Source organism: Grus americana, chromosome 1 (assembly GCF_028858705.1).
Source record: "Grus americana isolate bGruAme1 chromosome 1, bGruAme1.mat, whole genome shotgun sequence".
Lineage (NCBI taxonomy): Eukaryota > Metazoa > Chordata > Aves > Gruiformes > Gruidae > Grus > Grus americana.
Window position 1 is genome coordinate 138,045,601 of NC_072852.1, and position 18,677 is coordinate 138,064,277.

General features: G+C 40.0%; 1 protein-coding gene across 1 annotated transcript in view; it reads left to right on the plus strand.

Moving 5' to 3' along the window:
- Window positions 1-1,420: 1,420 nt before the first annotated feature.
- The window catches only part of MID1 (midline 1), a 272,856-nt gene continuing 255,599 nt past the window's right edge, over window positions 1,421-18,677 (plus strand). The window contains exon 1 of the mRNA XM_054846079.1: window positions 1,421-1,556. The gene's annotated coding sequence lies outside the window, so the exon portion shown is untranslated. The remainder of the gene's footprint in view (window positions 1,557-18,677) is intronic.

Below are 18,677 nucleotides of genomic sequence, written 5' to 3' on the forward strand. Positions count from 1 at the left end.
ATGCCTCAGGGGAAGAGGAAAATTATAACTAAAGTATTGAAACCATTAGGAATGGTCATTAGGAATAGCTTTTCTGCGCAGTATATTATTTGATGATCTTTAAGTCATATATTACATGGGGATAAGAAAAGCTGTAGTCCATTGGATAATGATAATTCCCAGCTTTTGGGTGGTAGTCTGTTGTTTCTAATCCTCCATAGGTCACCAGGAAACCAAATTTATGTCTCTTGTCTGTTTTGAGTTACAGGCAATACATCCGGGGCAAAGAATGAAAAAAAATTATATGTTTTGGAGTTCAGTGTACTTCTTAAAAAACATCAGCCTCCCATTATTTGGTCAAAACTTTTAACTTTTCTCATTTTCACTCATTTTTTATTTTGGTTTCCTCCATCATTTGTTTTATTCCTTCTTTTTTTCCTTTCCTCGTGCTTTTTTCTGTCTATCCCCCCTTGCACATTGACAATGTTGTAGCTTGTAGAAGGGCCATAATGAACAGGTGAATCTTGTCTGAATAAAGAGAAACATATTGCATGATTTTTCCTATAATGAATTAATTGCTTGCTGAAGTCCTTCAAGATATATAAGTTTTGTTTGCAGAAGGGGTTTAGTGAGTAGTGAGCAGGCAAGAGGATTAAAAAAATACATGAAATCCATGTGTCACTGGTCTGCAGAGTACAGTATATGCTTGTTCTAGGTACTCCCTCTATGTCTGTATTTCTCTGTTTAGATAGAGGTGTGTCTGTTAATATATTGCAATCACACCTCTCTGACAAAGACAGATCTATCACCAGAAGCTTAACTATTACATTGTATAGAAAAGGAACTGGAAAAGAGCAAAACAAGCTTTTCTTATACTGCTTCTTTCCATTGATATCAGTATTGCAATCCTCGTTTCCTAACCTTTTCACATGGTAGTCTTTATATGAAAATTCTGATGGGGTTGGAATTATTTTAACACTATTAGATGTGCACGCACATACCTTTGTCATCTCGTGTACTTTTCTTGGGGTAAAACGTAGGATAAGGAGGGTGTTCTGTAAATAATGTCAAGTGTTTAATGTAACGCTAACATTGTACTCGGTATTATTATGGGTTTAAGTAATGGAATAGTTTCATAGGTGCTAAGCTGCTGCAAGGAAAGCGTTCTCCCCTCTGGAGACACTTCACAGTGCTGTGCTAGCAAACTTCAGGCACTCAGACCCATTTGGTATCGGTGGAGTTAACTAAGTTAAGCGTACTGCCAGTTAGCCTCTTTCGCCAGGAATGCAATTTGTGTTTACCTATATAAGGAAACCTGTTAGATTCAAACGAGCTCGGCAGGGCTGCGGGGCTGCCTGCGAGAGGGGCGCGGAGCGAGGAGCGCGGAGGGAGCCCACACCCACAGCCGGGCGGGCTGCCCTGCGTGGAGCCCGGACAGAGCGCAGCCCCCGGCTCCGGCACCGGCAGCGCACGCCCGGGAGGGACCGTCCCCCTCTCTTCTTCAACTTCAGGAAGGAGGAGGAACAAAAAAAAAAAAAAAGAAGAAAAACTCTCAGGGCGAAAAAATGGAGAAGCAGGTATGTCAGGGGGATCGTCGCAGCTGGAGGGTGGCAGCGTTAGAGTGCGGAGAGAGTCGGAGCGAGGCTTGTTCTTACAACTGTTGTTGCCTCCTAAAATGGCTTGCGTGTTGTAGAAGGGCTGCAAAGCAAAACCGCGCTTCTTGTGACCAGCAGCATCTGTGTGAACAATTACTTTAACTTATCTGACATTCCATGTGCTTCTAATTCGGATGCACCTTCTTTTTGCTGGAGAGATTCTCAAACTTTCTTATCTCTGATGGAACACAGATGTGAGCCGAGACTGGAAATAAGGCTGAGATGCTGCGGTTAGCTGGCTGGAGCTCTGCTAACGCACAACGTTAGGATGCTAGCGTGTCTGGGAAAAGAAATCCTCGGTTTCTTTTTCACCTTAAAATGTACATTTTGTAAAAGGTGCACTCCTTTAGCATTCGCGGGGTTTCGGTGTACTTAATTTTGATGTGTATGAATGCAGCTAGTCAGCATAGCTGGAATGTGTTTGTTGGAATACAGGGAGTTCCTGCAGTAATAAAGATTTTTCAGTGAGTTAAAAAATAAACTGCAGGTACTGTTCTAGGAAATGTAAGCAAAACTTGTTCTTCTACAATAGGGATTACCCCAGTTCAAAACAAGGATATGTGTTTCTTAGGAAGTATTTGCATAGTCTGATAACCTTTACAACAGGCACAGGGTAAAATCCTTACAGAGCTAGAGAGAGATTGTTCTTTGAAGAATTTAGTCAGGACATAAAGAAAAATAAAGTTGAAAACTTACTTCAAACAGCTTTCTAGTTGGAAGAATACTGCTGTGCAGTTCTTCAGGACAGTTCATTCAAGTTTTATGCAGTTATGGTATAAAAATAGGAATGGAAAAATGCTTTCAATTGATTTCTCTGAGTACCTTCTAAGACAAAAATGAAGTGCAGAGAACTAGTCAGAAACAGGTGGAGTTTATTTTCAGAATGATTTTGCTTTTCTGATCTTAGCAACTGATAGACATATGATTGCTTTTCAATTATTTTCATGGTTATTCATATTTATGTGTGCACATGCATGTGAATGCACTAGTTACGGGAGATGTAGCTACATCTTTCCTAGGAGTCAAAGTGGGAAATCAAAACATGTTCCTATGCCTAAGGGTTTAGAAGCTTACAATGAAGACGATTATTATTTAAAAACCCTCTTCCATCTAAGTAATTCTAATTTTTATGAATGAATGTCTACTCAAAATTAGTAATATGGTATTACCTGGTTAAAATTCATTCAGAATAAGGAACTAACAGAATTAAAATTCACTTGTATTGACACAGATTCTCATTCATTTATATGTAAGACTTTTCTGAACTCCTGACTTTGAATGTTTGGTGAGGTATTAATGGGAATGACACAGAATAGCCATAGTATTTTCAATAGAGAACTTTATAGGAGCATCAACATTGCAAAGTAGATAGCAAGTTCCTAAACGCTACTTCAGCGCTGAAGCTAATGGGCTCATTGACATGAGACATCTTTGGTCTTGGTGGAAGTCACCACAGCAAAGAAAGTAGGGTTGATGGACCAGAACCATAACTTTCCCTTGTCTCACTCCTCATCCTGGTGGTTTTGCAAATAACCTTTATTCTTGTGAATTGAGGGGGAGCACAGAGGACAGACTTTTAGCAGGGGTGTTAGTAATCAAAGTGTGAATTTAAAGGACAGGAGAAGACTCCAGGGAAACATGCTTTTAAATCACCTTTTCTCGAGTTTCTCCGGTAAACTGCATTGCCCCCATTAGTTTAATGTCTAGCTATGCTGCAATCATAATGGTCTTTCGATGTCCCAGCACAAAGTGAGGTAGAAACCTCGTTCAAAACCTGCACAGTATATTCTGGGTTGACATGTGCCCCAGGATCTGAGCAGCCATCTGTGTGACCACGTTAGTGCAGGGCTGGTCCTGGCTGCAGCCCGCCCCAGGCGAGCTTTGTGGTTGTGACTCTTCCAAGGAGACAAGGGGCGGTGTGAGGTCTCATCCCTTTCGGCCACAGTATGTGCCTTGTGCCCACCTCTGCCACCCACAGCACGTGTAATGGTGTGGCTGCAGAGCCTGCAGCATCACAGTGCGACCTGCCTAAAACCAGTGTCTGCCCTGGGATTTTTACCTCTGCTTGGTGCTGTGTCTGTGGTGTTGCATGAGTTTCCATTGGCCTGGATGCCCAAAAAGCAAATTCTTTTCAGATCAGGATATATGGCTGGAAGATATATCCCAGGGAAATTTTATCCTTGTTTACAGTGAGAAAAGAATTGCAAAGTCGATGAAGCAATTTAAAGTACAGGGTAGACCTTCTGTATTATCCCAAATCACAAGAAAATCCAGTAGCTATGGCTGGATACAAGTCATTTTTTAACTTGTATGCCCCTCTTGTTCCACCCTTGGGTAAATGTATCTGAAGTTTAAAGTTAAAATGACCCTTCTCCTGTCAGTTCCTGCAAACCAGCCTCCTACCCTAGGCACTGGTCTCTGATCTGTGTTTACAGATGACGTGTTTCATTCACTGATTAAAGAAAAAAGAGTTAACATTCATTCTGACCCTGTTTAAAGATTATTTTTTCATTCATTCAAGGATTCTTTTATATCAGTTTTAATGACGGCGGTGTGTTCAGGGTGCGGTAATGGTATTGTGTTGGATTGTATATTTTGGAAATGAGTGTGCTGAACCCAGGCAAAGGCACTGAGCGCAGCAAGCCAGCGCATACACCTGTGGTACCAGCTTTAGTTGTGTAACTGAGACAAGACTGAAGTGAAACAGAAATACTTGAATTTGACAGTCTGAAGTTTAATGCATGCTTGAATTGGAATTTTTGTTTGTGTGCCAGAGATGAGAAGCACCAAATTATTTATAGGTATGGCAAAAGCCTTGATTACTTGAACCAAAATTATCTTTTGCCTCCCTGTCGTATTACTGGTGGGTTAATTCACGAGAACTATGGCTCATTTGTCACTTTTAAATAAGAGAGTGCTTGATGTATTTAGTGTATAGTATCACTTTTTTTTTTTTAATGAAAGAACATGCTAAAGGTCTTCAGTGTTTTTCACATTAGTACCCTGCTCATCGTACAAAGTTGTGGTTGGTTTTTTTTTTTTTGTAAAAGTTTGCTTGACTTAGAGCCATCATCTCATACTTACATTCCTTTTCTGATTTGCATATAATTTGAAGCTGGGTGCTCTTACACATTGGCAAGAGGCAGTTGGGCACATCATGGTTTTTTTTTTTCTGGTATCTTTTCACTTATTCAGTTAAAAAAACCCCCAAAACCTAGGCTTTCAAAGGTGTAACGGGAGAGCTTGAAATAATAAAAGAACATGCTGTACTAGTTGCATGCTCCCTTTAGGGTTTTGTTAAAGGCTTTACCATTCCATTATGCTATCATTTTGTAGTGTAAGCATTTTATATGGCATGTGTGATTTCATTGCCCTTAAGTGACCTTGGGAAATTCCTTATTTCCCCTGAAGCAAATGCCTAATTGAAAATTGCCATCTGCAGTTGCAGAACTCTAAGCAAGGACTTTAAGAATAACGCAAGAGGGAGATGGGCGTCCAGAGAGTGGGGTGAGAGCACTTCTTCTGTAGCATTCGTTGTACTGCAGGAGGTTAAATCTTTGCTTTGCAGACGAATGATAAGGAAGTACAGGAAGCACAGGCAAGCCATCTTAATTGGTTTGCCCAGTTCATCTGCCTAATGCTGCTATCCAGAGATCATATGATCCACAAAAAGTGTCTATTGATTGATTTTGGTTTTTAACTTGTATATCCCTCCTGTTCCACCCACGGGTAAATGTATCTGGAGTTTAAAATTAAAAATATCATTCCAAATCTGAGCTGTGCTTTCTAGTCCAGCTGCTGTCCTCATTCCACAGTGCCTCGCTTGGCTCTGCTGCGCCACTGGGTTTGAGGATCTAGTTATGATGGTCGCAGTCTGCAACCACAACCTAAAAATGAGACGTTGTGTTCCCTGCTAGAAGCCTCTAGCCTAGCATTGCATTACAGCTCCTGTGAGCATGTGTGCTTAAGAGTCGTGGAAATGAAGGAGACAAAAAGCTGGAGAGCGTAAAGCCGAGGAATGGTTTAGGAAGGCCCCTTTTCTCAGGTCAGAGGACTTAAACCGTGCCCTGGATTAGAAAATAAAGTCTACAACGTCTGTATATTTACGCACGAATGTGCAATGTAATTGTTTAAGACAGGAAAAATGCAAGTATTTTAATTAAAAAGGGTTAAGAAATGTAAAGGATGAAGGTCTGTGATGAAGATGTGACATTGCAGTTTTATCATGCCTTGTATGTTTATTTAGTCTGAAAAGTTCAGAAAACTACTGGGCTGAAAATTCAGCCCCCAAAATTCTCTAGTCCTGTGTTGTCTTGCAAGTAGTCTTATTTATGAAAGCTTATCTTTTGAATTTATTTGTTTCTGTGTTAATTCCAAGTTATATTTCAAAACTATTGATCAGAGTCAGTTTTGGAATACACGCTGCTTTGAGACTCATACAAGAAGGTATTGAAAATACGCAACATGTGTTAGGATCTCAGTTTACCAGCTGCTTAGAATATATTTCCCTGCTGTTTTGGCGGTTGGTTTTTTTTTTCTTTCACTAAAGAAAGTGATTTAATATTAAATCTAGTTTTTGATGGTGTAGCAAGTAATTAAGGGAATGCATAAACACTTCTTGGCAAATTTTGTGTGGTTCCGCACTTTAATTTTTTTCATGTTAAATGTATTATATGTTCAGCAAGATATTTAAGAACATTCTTGAGGCCAAAAGTCTGTACATAAGCAGATGCATGTTTCCCAATGTATCTATATCTGGGATTGTAACACATGTTCCATTTCATATGCGCCTAAATTCTCTACTGAATTCTTTTAGTAAAAAGTTACTATTCTCATGTGATTGTGTGCACAGAGGCTGGAACAACTGGTATTTGCTTTTAGGTAAATCAGTTAACACCCATAGGATTTTTCTTGAACAAATCAACATCTTCGTTTTACAGGTTTTTGTAAAACTCCTTTGAGGGGCGGATGTTAAGTTGCACTTTCTTTTTTTCCTTTGGTCACTTCACTCAGCGGCAATTTTGATATCGGTCCCCTGGATGTCAGATCTTGGGAGATGGCATAAAAATAAAAAAGCAGTTGCTTTTGTTAGATATTGTTATACTACGTTCAGCTTCATTTAGGATTTGGTGACGTTCGCATTCAGTGGTATGAACAAAATGCCATTTTTGACAGCTCACACATAGTTCCAGTCATTCCAACGGGCTGAGAGCACTCTTGTTGGTAATGAACTGGATTACTCAGGGTATCAGCTTGGAAGTGTCACGACTTGTCTGCCACGCTCCTCCAGTGGTGCATGTGCTCCTGCTGCTGAGTTTCTAACACTTCTGTTTTGTAGCTGCCTAGCCTGGAAAATTCCTCATAAAACCTCAGATCAGGTCTCCTGAGGTGGATTTTTTTGGGCACATTTAATTTCACTATGTATGAAACAACGGTAGTGTTCCTGCTATGTTAATTCTGTAAAATGAGCAGTTGTTTTACTACCTTTTATATCTTTGTCGTCTCCTTCACAAGAAATTCCACCCTGTTTTAGCTGAGGAGTTTAGGTATTGGCAGTTAATTATGAATTATTACCTTAAGTATGGCAATGTACCCCAGGGTGGTTTGGGATATCCTATTGGTTGTGGGTTCAAAGTTATGCAGCTGTGCTTAACGCTCCAGTGGGCAATTCTGGCTATGTTGTGTTTTGCCTTTGATACATTGCCATACCACCACCATTAGCGCAGTGCTCAGACTGCAAACATCTGTTTGCTTTTATTGCACATGTGTTGCTTGAGATGTTCGGCTTTTACATGATGTAAATCACCGGACTCAACCAGCATGTATGATTCGTTTACCAAATAAACCTTAAATTGCGTTAGTAAAATGTATGTCCTATGGGATGACATATATGATATATACGGAAGAGAAAACTGACAAGTTCATGTCTAGACTCACCAATAGTTCATATTTTAGTGTGTTTTTTAATGGTTTGGAAGGAATCATGTACAGAAGAAAAGATTGCAGTGAAACTGGCATGCAGCCGTGTGTCAGGCAACAATGATGAGAAGAGAGAAATGCATTTGATGTTAGAAAACAAAATGGTGAAGTCTCTGTATCCTTCATTCTAGAATCTCATCATATTCATGGCATGAAATGGAACAAACACTTATAAGAAAAATTCAGATCTGTTTTGATATCACTGTATAGAGTCTACAGCGCTCTCTTGAACGGCAAGGTTACCTGGATTTTGAAATAAATTTAGCTGTTTATCTCAGCAACTTTTCAGCAATACCCTGTAGGTGCGTTGATTTTTTGGAGACCTAACATCTTGATTCTAATGTGTACCATTTCACATTGCTGGAATGCACAACAGGATTGTTTTGGTTTAGATTAATGAAATTGAACTCAGTGAAATGACTTACAGTTGTTAGCTTGCATTTTAATTTTGGAGGTTAACCTAACATGCCTTGAAGGTTTTAGTTCTTATATTTCTGCTCCATGAAGAGTTCAGTTTGAACATTTTGTTTATGTCACATGAGAACTAAAGAAACAAAACATGAGGAGAAAATGGAAGATTACAGTTGAGCAGAACTGTCAGCTGAATGGGCCTTTATTCACCCAGACACTTTAAAGTTTTGGGGTATGCAGAATTGCTGTAATATGATAAAAATTAAAATAGAAAGTTCTCTCTCTAGAAAGGGCTTAGAAAACTGAAAAGTTTAATTGATGGAGGCGGTATCATCTGCCAAGTTTCCAGTACATCACCCAGACTGAGGGAGCTAGAACTAAATTTGAAAGTAGTTTGACTAGCTGGCAAGCTGGTCTGAAATCAAGAAGGTATAAAGAAACCAAAAGAAGCATGAGTTGCTACAGTCAGAAGAAAACATAATTTATAGAAAATGGGAGATAATTCAGTCAGCAGGAGTATCTGTGGGCTATGGCAAATTAGAAAATGAACGCCAGTCACCAATGTGACAAAATGTTAAAATGCGAAAGCCATTCTGGCAATCATTACTGAAGGTATTGTATACAAGAGGATGAGAGGTAATTATGTTGCCCTGTTCCACTGTGATAAGCCCCCAGTCTAAATTTTTCATCCAGTTTTATACATGATACTTTGAGAAATATACAAACAAACTGGAGAAAGACTAATGGAAAGCAAAGAAAAAATTGTAACAAGAAAACATGACATAGATTGCAGGAACTGAGTGTGCTTTATTGAAAACCTGGATTCCCAGAGTGTCCTGTACAAGGACTCTTATGAACTAATGTTCTATCCAGCTGCCTTCACCCAGAGGAGCAAGGAGGAGCTGAGCTCCCACTGCTGCCTTCATATGAGAGCAAAAGGTGAACACGCCAGAGCTGGCAGCAGCTGCTACAACGGGGCACCTCATTGGTTTTGCTATCAATGTGCTACTTGCACAAAATCAGCTTGGTGAATTACTGTCTAGAAAAGAGAATAAACTGTGCTGTGATACACAGACATGGTTATAAATATGACAGCAACTAAACAAAAAGCAATTTGCAGTGATGGTGGCTTTGGTTAGATTTTAGGAAGAACTCTACAGCTACAATGGTATTTAGGCACTGGAACTGGTTTCCCAAAGAAGCTGTCACATCTGTCTTTGGAGGTGTTTCCACAGACTGAGCAAATACCTGTTGGGGATGATCTAAGTATAGTTGACCCTCCCTGTGAGCAGGGAAACGGCGCTGCATGGACCTCAGACCTACACATGTGTGATTGCTTCCCATGACTTTGGCTGTGTCCCTAGCATGGAATCTGGAAATGTTTCCCTCCCAATTTCAGACCTCAGCATGTCTCATGGCCAAGTCCCAGTGCTGTAGCAGTGCCTGAGCTGGGCCCGCATCTGCCCTTTATCTCCACCTTACGCCCCCAGTTCCCATACTCTAACCAGGTGCTAGTAGATCAGCAGAGTGAGACTCTCTGGTGCCTCTTGGGTGGCCCTTATCTCGAGGGAAGAACAGGCTCAGCCTCAAGCTGGTATTATGTCTACAGTGTACGAGACAGTGGATGCCCACTGCTGTCCTCTTCACTCATTCTAACACTATGGACTCATTGCTTTGGAATTTGGGAACTCTGAATGGCTACTTTACTTTTAGCTTCTATCCAGTTATTAGTCTCAAGAGTTATTGGCAAGACTCCCATTTTAACATTAGCATTTAGTCACAACAAATACAGAGATTACATGAATGAATGCAAAACCTAATAAAATCATGGCTGAAGTAAGTGGGAATAGTTACACGTGTGAAACCATTGCCATTTACTCTATAATATACATACCTTTTCCTCTCACTGTATAGTTTGTGACGTAGTCATAAAAAACCCCCAGAACAGCACCATCTCTGTAGACGTAAAGCAAGCAAGAGTGTAACTACTGCAAATAAATGTGGGGAAGTTAAAAACTCCCTTGTGTTAGTGCAGGAGAGGAGACTGTTCGCACAAGCACTGTATCTAAGTAGAAGGTAGGCTGCAGAGTTACATGATAAGCTTCTCGTCGGAGAGCAAAGTGTAGTGTTTGGTTTGTTGTGCAAAATGTGTTATTGATGTGCTATGGGCAATGAATTAGTACATCTCCCATGTTTATGTAGCAGTGCTGAGTCATTGATTACTGTTGATCAATGCTGTACTCAATAGTGCTAGATCCATTAAGCTCACTATGAGAATACAAGGCATAGCGTTCGATCAGTCAGGTCCCAAATTGAAGTCAATGATCCAAGAGAAAGAGAATGTAAAAATAGAAAAAGAACAACAGGGAAATAGAAGTGAGATTAATTTCTTTTACTTGATACTTCCTCTAACCTCATTCTTATGAGTTAGCGTTTCTGAGGTCAATTGTTTCGTGAGATTGGGTAAACTGAATTCCTAAATGATGGTTGACATAATTGTCAGTGTCTAGGTCATAAAATGGCAAACACTGAACTGCTGACCTTCCTAAAATTAGTTGATATTATCAATTTTAAAAGATGGGTGAATATCTTTATTAGCAGAAAACCTTTTTTTACTATCCCAAGCAACCACTTGAACCAGTCCATCTATTCACTTGTTTGTGAATTGGAGGGTGCAAAGGACTTGCAGCAGTGATATTTGTTAGCAGAACAAACTGCTTCTGCCACGCTGTTCACAGTCATCTTTCAGCAGCAGAAGCTGAATGCGCTCCCCTCCTCCTTACCGTGGTTAGGGGAGTGTTCTTCAGAACTGATTTTCAGATCAGTATTTAGCCTAAGTGATGAGATGGCCACTGTGAACTTGACAGCTTTCTGGGTAAGGCTATGTGGTTGATGACTGGGGACTCCATCTTGCAAAAGGCATGCCATAATGCATTCTGCTCATTCCTGTTGGGAAGTTACTGTTTTCCACAGGGGTCTCTGACTTAATCCAATCCTCAGTCTGAGCACACTGGAAGGGAATTTTGTCTCAGGCAACCAATGTGTAACTGTTGGAAAATTCTTGTTTTGTGATGGCAATCATTACTATGACTTTCAATTACTGTCTTTTGTGACAGAAGCATATTGCATTTTATATTCATAGGCAGCATCACTATCTGACTCTCACTTCTGAGATTTAGAAGTTCTGCATCTAAAAATATATTGCAAAAATTAAATTGAACCATGCTACTAAAACATTCAGTAATTGTAGGCAACTGTATAGCCATATGTCTATACAAAAACAGCTTTTAACATTTTGCCTAGAGGAAAATCCTCTTTAAAATGCTTGGACAAGCTAAATCTAAACCTAAAAATTGTTTGAAAGATGACATTCTTCTGAGCAAGGTTCAATAATTCTCCTAGATCAGGACTGTGTCAGTGGTTTTTCATGGTTTCATATTGTGCAGATAGATGTCAAAGTAAAAATCTAATGAAACGTGACAAAATTCTCTTGTCCAGTAATACACCGATATGGTACCAATATTCAACAAAAAGCAACCTGTACTTTCTAAAGAGCTGGGCCTCAGTATTTTTCCTCACTGAAGTCATTAAACACTAGATTGAGAAAGTTATGTGTGTTATGAATTAGGTTTTGCTCGACTTCTAGGTGTGTGAAACATGATGTTAAGCTTTGACTGCTGTGCCTTTCATAATCAGTACCTCAGAACAAGACCTACAACATCCCCCTGCAGGGGATGATGGGCTGCCCTCCTCTGGAGTTCAGGGGACATGTTCTTGAGTGCTGGTGGATAGTTTCGTTGACTTGGGACTTTCTTCCAAGAGTAGTTGCTACTAACTATTCTCCCAAGAGCTGAGCAAAGCTCATTGGTTTTTTTTTTAGGCACAACTAGAGATTTGTTTGGTTTGGCCTACCTTTCATATGACCATCTTGCCCAGGAAATGGAAGACATGTGGAGGTGACTTTTCCCTGACTAAGGGGGTCATAGTCTGTGTTCAATATCTCCCAGAAAGGCAGTACTATGGCAATGAGATGGCATATCTGTGAATCAGGATTTCTTATTCCCTCCTGTAGCATCTGTGCCACTGGGAGAAAGATGGTGCAAGAATCCGGACTTTGTGGTCTTCTGGTGAGAGAAGAAGGTACCCTGGCTTGTGGGCCTTATGAATATAATTCTTCACATGTTTTACATTATGCGGATGTTGACTAAAAAAAAATCCTAAAGTGCTGGATCAAGTACTCTTTCCTCCCATGTGGAGGTTGCAAACACTTAGGAGATGAGACAGAGGGAAATCTGAGACTTAAATCAAAATAGGCTTCCAATAGCCTTAAAAGCTCTGTGTGAAGTTAGGAACCTCCATAGGCTTCTGGCACTTGCATTCATTTGGGCTTCCTGAATTAGGAATAGGTGGAGACAGCAGCTAGATACTGAGATGTTTGTACAAGCACTTAATCAGATTTGTGTTTACTTTGGATTTTTTAAAAAAACAAAGTTCATGCAAATTAATCGCAATCTTTTACCATAGTTGTTTGGTATGGCCAGACTCCGAGGAAGTCAGTTTTATCATTTACAGCTGATTCTTAGGTCTTATGTTCAAGCCACAATTTGTTTTTTTTAGTATAGGGTGAACTGGGTTGTATCTGTTGAAGGCAGTGCTAGGAAGGTGACAATGTTACACCTTCCCAACCAGGAAAGACTGTTCTCAAGACTTTTTCTTCCGTGCCCATGAAATCATACGGTCTAATTCCGTTGGAGGATTCTTTCTGGTGGTACATCAGGCACAGCTATGACTTCCCTTCTCTGAACGATCAGTATTTTCAAAGTAGTAATATTAGTCTGCCTGCAGTTCCTACGAAGAAATGGATAATTTCTGAACTACTGGGAGCAGAGAGCCCTGTGTTCATGGCACCACAAGATTTCAATCCTCTGAACACATGAATTAACACATTAGTCCATGGAAAGTGAAATTGTCCTCATTTTTAAAAGCTGCAGGTGCATAATGAAATTTCTCTGTGTTATCAAAACTCATGAACAGTAACAAATAGATTTAAGAGCTGAGGGCAGTTTTTTCTATTGTTTCCTATGATCCCAGGTGCAGGAGACTTGTATAACAGCAGATTTAATGTTAAGACTGTTGTTTTTTCTAAATCATGTTTCCTTCCCCCCAACGTATGATAGGTATAGTTCCAATCTAATAAACAATTGCAATCATAAATACACTTTCCTTGTGACTCTTCAGGTGTCAGATACTGCTGCGCCGCACCCCACTGTTCATGCATCTTGCAGAACATGAGAGTGTTCATTCTTCTGCCTTCCCATACAAAAGACAAAACATCTCTTTCTGCTTCAATAGATATTCTTCACCATATATGTTGCTCTAAAATTGAGTTGCAAGCTAATAAACTGAAACAATAGGATCAAGACTTCCTTTTTCAGTATGGTGTAGCTTTTCCAGTACAGTGTTTATCTGCCTCATATTCAAAATGGTGGCTATAAAGAATACAACTGTCTGAAAGAATTTCAAAGGCATGAAGAAGAGGAATTGTTTACAGTGTTTCATACCAGCATGTATAGCAAAGGATGTTTAATAAATATTACAGAAGCACTCAAACTGCACTGATCAATACACAGAAATTACATATATATGTGTGTGTAACAATTTTTGGAAGATATCTGTATCCAATTATAAATTCCTCTCTGGTTTATGAGTAACATTTATGTGCAATAGTCTTCCAAGGGAAGTGGTGAAGCACTGTGTACTAAACCATTGGCAAATGAACTGTACAAAGTGTTTGAAGGCTCTTCAGAAAGCAGATCTGAGAAGACTGGCAGTGTGGACGTGATGACATTGTGGAGTTCCCATGTCTCAGTTCTGACTTGCATTTCAACAGTTGTGCAAGCCAGAAAGTGCTGTCTCGGAAGCATCAGAATGTGCCAAATTTACAGCATTCAGAGCACAGGAACTCCCTCCTCTGCCCCTGCTACTAGAGAATTTTCTGATAGAGCAGTTCTTTATTTGGAAATATGTATGGTTATGCATTGGAGAGTCAAGAGAGTGCGTGCCAGTTTAAATAAGGATGGAGCCTCTGTACAAAGCACAAGAAGTAACAAACTCTGAAATGGCAAATGTCCCACCGGTTAGATCACCAGCCTGTGTTAGGAGAAAGAGAGACCCAGGTCTATCACATTTATTCTTGATGTCATGGGGTGGCATTAGAAGCCACTGTGGGCTTTGTAGCTCACACATGAAGAACGTCTCAGCAGCTTACTCAGAAATGCAAATAGCCACACTTGACACTTGGTGAAGCTGCTGTAAGATGTGCAGCCTAGGTTTGCATGTGGTACAGACAAATCTTGGCTAAACCCTGTGAGCATGACACTCAATGTTGTATTCTGAGTAGGTTCATTCTACTCAAGTATCAAAGGAAAATGAGGTATTTCTGGTTCATGTGTTTTATTTATTATTTTTTTCATTAATTGTTTTTGATAAAAAACATCAGTTGGTCAAAACACACTTTTTTGCAGGATTGATTAATTTTGATTACAATTTTGTTATAAAAAAGCTCTTCAGTCTCAAGAGTAGCCAGTAAAATGGGGGATATGGAGGAGAAATGTAGAAGCTAGCTTCAAAAGTCCAGATGGATTTGTTTTCAGTTCTCTGATACAGGCTCTCACAGACTGATGTTAAGTTGTTGACAGAATGGGATCTTAACCCTGAATCTGTCATGTCTTGGACAGGTGACCAAGATCCTGGCTGCTTTGGGCTGCTCCCAAGAGCTCTTGATGTTCCGTTTTGTAAAATAACAATTTTACTACTTTTTTCAGAAGGGGTCAGAGCACACACAAGTGAGTGTAATAACCATTTTATGAGAGTCTGAAATGAGTGAGTCTTCCTTTCTGTCATCTTTTCTGTTTTAGACCACCATAAATTTATTTAGGTTGCCTAGTTCTAACTTTTCCAATATAAAGTAATTTATCTCCATGGTATTTCTTCTTGTGCCTCCTTTCTTTGCAGTAACTTTTTTAAAAAACAATTTGTTGGAATTACTGCATGATGAAACGGGCAAGTACAGTCCTATAAGGAAAATGGTTCTGTTTCTGCAACTCCTACTCTATAAAGGAGGTTGAAGGGACCTTGTTTTATGTCAGACCGATGCAGCTTGGCAGTTTCTTATACAATGCTGTATGTACCTGGAACTAGTTCAAATGGCCTTTAGTGTGGGGGCACTTAACCATGTGGGCTACCAGCTTCACTCTTACCATGCACCATTCAAACGCATCTGGGTTAATAATAGGGCACGAATGCTTCTCATGAGGCCTCTCTTTTGACGATGATGGCTATCCTGGTTCATCCACAGCTTCACCAGCCTCTCTCCTTGTCTGGGGCCCCGAGCATTTGTCCCTACTGTTGCAGATGTGCTTTTTGCTCAGGCTTTGATTCCTCCTTTCCCAGGAACTTGATCACCCTTTGCTGAAAGCCCTTTCGTTTGGTAAACTTGAGCTGTGGCTAAGGAAGGCTTGCAGCCTGTTCAGAACAAGGATCCTTGAATCTAGCAGCTTTACCTGTTGTTTTTCAACTGTGTGCGTGTATGGTCACACTGAGAAAACTGGTCTGCCACTCCCATTGTAACGGAGTGCCGTAGCCTACAGTAAGCGCGCCTGTACCAGCGACGTAAGCCATTTGTGATGAATTCGTCTCACTGGCCAGTTCTACAGCATTAAAGGACTCTATCTCAGAATTAAGTGGTGCAAAGAAATTACACATCTCGCACACAAAGTTTCAATGTTTAAACGATTAAAAAAGGTTAATGAAAATGTAGCAGATTTGCATATAGTTTGGAAAAGCACTGAAGCATCATTCCCATGGGTAACAGGGGAAATGGAAGTAGAAGGAATTGAATTTATTGTAGATATTACTTGCTATGTTAGGTCATGTGGACCAGAACAGGGATCTAAGGCTCTGAAGCTGCAAACACTTACACACTTGCTTAACTTTACTACATAGTGTAGTCCCACATAAGTTAGTAGCTCTGCTCATGGCAATAAAACTAAACATGTAAGAAAGTATTCTTAGGACTGAAGCCTCATATTTAATTTTCTATTCATCAGAAAACCAGTGAAGGGTTTTGTAGAATGGCTTAATAGACCATACTGGTAGCTAGATGATATTTTTTTTATCTGACTTTTGAACAGATGGCAAAAAGCCTATACCTTGTAAACTGAAAATATCAGTAATACCTCCCTGTAAGTGTAGCAGTGAGTGAAATCTCACAGCAAGGATGCAGAAAGAGTGGGGTATGAAAAATTTTGCAGATGCTACCTTTTCCTTTTGCTCTTCCTATAGTTCTTCTGAAATTGGCTCCAAAATATTCTGACAGTGTTAAAAGCTATTCCCCTCCCTTTACCTATCACAGTTTGCTAACCAGCATTTTCATGCAAGATTTGAAGTGGAATGTTGTAAAGTTATATGCTTTTAGTCTGTAAAACTCTGGACTCTGTCCAGCAGACCGTTTTTACATGGCCTGGATCCTTTTCAGACAAACAGGATCTGTACTAGGGTGCAAAATTTTAGACAACTGATGCATTCTTTAAAATAACTACAAGTTGGCTTGCTGCCTCTTATAGGAGTCTGTTAAGACTCCCCCACTGCTGCCTAGGAATATATTTGTGGAGACAGGAATTGCGAGTGCCAACAAAGTACAAATTTAAAGGTAAGCTTTCTTTCCTCTGGCACTCTGAGAATTTCTTTGTAACTTATTAGACATCTAGGCAAGATGGGTAAGGGCAATTCTGGATCAACATATCTGTAATTTCAGGGAATAAATATTTTATGATTTATAAAAGGCAAATGTGTAACAAGAGGTGGTTTTTTTTTTTCCTCTCTAGTGATAGACTAACTTCCCAAATCCATCATGTCATTCCCAGCAGAAATTTGTTCCTTGAAATGCTGCAAAGTACTTCAAGCTTCCCCCAGAAATGTTCTGCTATGGGTAGCAACTCCTGTGAGGATTTATTAGTTGGATTATTTCCCTGCTCCTTCACACTTCTGCCCTGTATTTTTAAGCACAGAACTTCTGGATCATCGTTATTCTCTGTCTCTTTTACCTGATGGGATAACCTCTAACTTCTATTAAGTGTCTGTTCCTCACCATAGCCATGATGGTAACAGATGAAATGTTTTTCCTATATCTCAACTGTTGGATTCAGCTAGGAGATACTTCATCAAAGGAGAAAAGTCCTGGTGGTAGGATGGGGAAAAGAGGGCTGGATGTGTTCATTTTTTCTCCAAGGTAAGCGGGCAAGTCTCTCCTGTTGGTGAGAAGGGGGAAGATTCGTAGGGAAGGGTCTTCTACAGAAGAGAATGATGAGTGACAACCGCTTTTCCCCTGACAGTTAGCAAGGAAACATGGCTCCAGATTATCTCCTTCTAACATGCCTTTTTAGACTTTAGATGGGAAATTTGGCAGGAGTCCTACAAATATAGCCGCTTCTCCATGAAGTAGCAGTTTGGCTTACTCTCCTTAATCCTCCTTGCTAGACAGCAATCCTAGAGATGCTATCAGAGACTGAGTGAATGTCCTCTATGTGTCACTGATGTTGAACATGAATAACTATGGTTAGAAAGTCTGCACATTTAAACTAAGCCAATTTTTAATTCCAAACTTGCCTCACAAGTGAACTGTGTGAACACATGCAGATTTTTATCCTGAGGTTGCAGGGAAAAGGTTGGACTTTTTGGTACTGTTAGCGCTACAAGTACGCTGTCTACTAGTGCTGTGAATGGGCTGTGGCAGTTAAGGTCACAAAATCGCATCCTAAATGTGCAGGCATATATTTTGTTACGTTTTCTCATGACTAAGAAAAGTTGTCTCAGACTAAGCCCTCTGAGTTTTTTGTGATGCGCACCATGGCTCTAGAAAGACCCATGAGCTCTGGTTGCCTTTAAAACCTTGGGGGAACGGTGTAGCCAAGCTGAACTGTTGCAGAGGTGGTTAGGTGCTTTGGTCCCCCTGAATTCTTAGAGAAAGCTACAGTCCACTGCTAAACAAAGAAACAGAACAGCCCAGCCCCTTGCCGGCGTTTGTTATGCCTTAGGAGACATTCCTCTTTGTTCCTTTCCTTCTCAATATAACCTGGGTTTGATCACATAATTATACCTTTCTTCTGGGCCTGGCTAGGATAGAGTAAATTTTTTTCACAGCAGCTCATACAGTGGTATGTTTTAGAATTTTGACTGAAATAGAACATTTAACACACGAATATTCTAGCTTTTGCTGAACAGTGTTTGTACAGCATCAAGATCTTCTCTGTTTCTCATTCAGTGAATAGATTAGGGGTGGGGGGACATAACCAGGCAGATGACCTGAACTAACCAAAGACATATTCCATACCATATAATGTCATGCTCAGCAATAAAAGGGAAAATAGGGATCTTTAAGGAATTAGCCGTCTTTTGCTCAGTAGCTGGCTGGGCATTGACCTACCCACGGGAGGTAGTGAGTGATTGCTTTTACATTACTTGTTTTGTTTCCTTTCCTCTTCTTCCACTTATCATTCACTTATTAAACAATTGTTTATTTTCATTTGTGTTGTCTTGACCCTCAACTTTTCTTGTTTTTATTCTTCCTTTGTTCTTCCCCCATCCCACTGAGGT